The sequence below is a fragment of the Ascaphus truei genome, chromosome 2, assembly GCF_040206685.1.
Source record: "Ascaphus truei isolate aAscTru1 chromosome 2, aAscTru1.hap1, whole genome shotgun sequence".
NCBI lineage: Eukaryota > Metazoa > Chordata > Amphibia > Anura > Ascaphidae > Ascaphus > Ascaphus truei.
The window spans coordinates 486,607,310-486,609,378 of record NC_134484.1 but is presented as its reverse complement, the minus strand read 5'-3'; positions in this window follow the sequence as shown (position 1 = coordinate 486,609,378).

The window sequence follows — 2,069 nt, the reverse complement described above, 5'->3', positions numbered from 1 at the left end:
GTATTAGGCTAAGAAATGCATGTAACCACACAAACTGTGCCTATGTATCAATGCCTAATAAAAAAAATTGCCGGAAAAAAAAAAAAAGGTGAACACAGCAATATAGTACAATTAACAGACAAGAAGGTAACACTTACTTAGGGTTGGGGAATGGAGAAGTATCAGCTAGCAATTCTCCATCAATCCGGTGACATTCCAGGTGGAATCAGAAGCACAACTAAAAACTGTAGGGTTGACACAGTTTATATACCTGTGTAACCCAATTCTTAACATTGAATACAGACTATTGGTGAACAATTATCTGTATCCAATCCCTAACGTGGAGACACAGATTAACCCATGCCCCCCAGCTAATTAGCCCATGTGTACTGGGACTCTATGGGTAGCCCCATAATTAAATCAGGGGCGACGACCCGTTACCAAATGAAGTATCTGCATTGTTTGTAGGTGTAGACATAACACTTACAAACCGCTCCAGTTTGATGATTCTCCGCCCTCAGGTAACAATTAGAGTGGCAGAGTCTGGTCTGTTGATTAATACTTAGTCTCTAGACATTGGGTCGCCCCTCTGACCATCTGCTTCCCTTTGTGCAAAGGAATCTCTCCAAGATTTTTTCCCTGCCTTGGGAAACAACATTAAAGGTGAAACATGGGAACAGGGGAACATACATTTTCAAGGTATAACAAGGTGCAAACCACATCCCTGGACCGCAGTCCAGTTAACCCCTTGTCTCTCTGGTGAGGTCAGGGGATGGCCATATGGAGTTCAACCCCTTTAATACCGGTCCACCCCCTTTCTCCCTCTATACTGGTCTCCCGGTCTATCGCATCAAAGACACCGACGACCGTAACCATCTTCTCCCCATTCAACACATGGGAGATGAGGAAGCAGAAATACTGGCCACATCGCTCAACGGTGAGTCCGATTTATTACAGATGGGTCAAGAGACTGTAAATAACGAAACCCACTCTGAAACTCCTGAGGACCCTATGGAAGGACCCTCTCAAAGGGACTGTTCCACAGAAGGGGCATCTCCCGGAGGAGCTACGGGTAAAGGACCCCGTAGGCCAACGCCTACTAAGGTGGCACCAACAGGCCAGCCTTTGGATCCACAGAGCCCGTGCTTTGTGCCAAACCGAGACTGTCCAGAGACATTTCTCCCCTCAAGGGAAGAGGCTGAGCCTCAGGACTATGTTAATTACTCCCCTGAGAGAGTTGCAGAAGAACAGCTCCGAAGGAGCCACAGAGTCAGGTACCCTCCAAATCGGGTAACCTGTGATCAAATTGGGGCACCCCATTATGAGGCTCAGCAGTGGGCTCGCAGCAGAGTGCAGTCCGTCATTATGATGTTCAATGAACTGTACAATCTAATGTAGAGCTGACGAGTTAAGATTGTGGTTTATTGTTGCATTTTTATTATATAAAATTGCTGTATATAGTTATCTAAGTATGTATCCCAAGAGAGAACGTTGGGGTTTTTACCAGGGGGAGGATGTAGCCAGGTCCCCTCTGTCCCGCGACCCCCCTCCTCGTTACCTCCGCTGCCGGGGGTCACTCGATAGACCCGCCGGCACTTCAGGAGGGTGGGGGCCATGCAGGGAGCGCTTCGGTGCGCCGGAGGTTCCCGGCGGCTCCCGTGCAGGGCGCCGCCATCTTGAATGAGTGCGAGCATGCGCAGTAGGCTCCGGCGGCCCCGATGAGTTGCGCATGCGCAATGGCAGCCCGCGAAACCCTAGCCTACCAGGGAAAGCTCTTGGACGGGACTACGAGTCCCATGAGCCTTAGGGGACCCCACATGACGGCAGGGAGCCAATAGGGCTAACGATCTCCCTGCTGAGGAGAGTTTTGATACATTTCGCGCGCTGAAGGAGCCCACGTTAGTCTGGACCGGGAAGAGCTAGGGGAAGGAGGTGAGTGCAGGGGTCAGTGGGGGAACCAGGTTAGTTAGGGAAGGGTCCCTTGAATATTTTTCCCAAATGCGTTTTATCGTATCTATTGATGGTCAGACGCCCATAACTCTGCATTTCCAACCTTTATACGTGTCTGAGAGCCATATTGCACTTTTAAC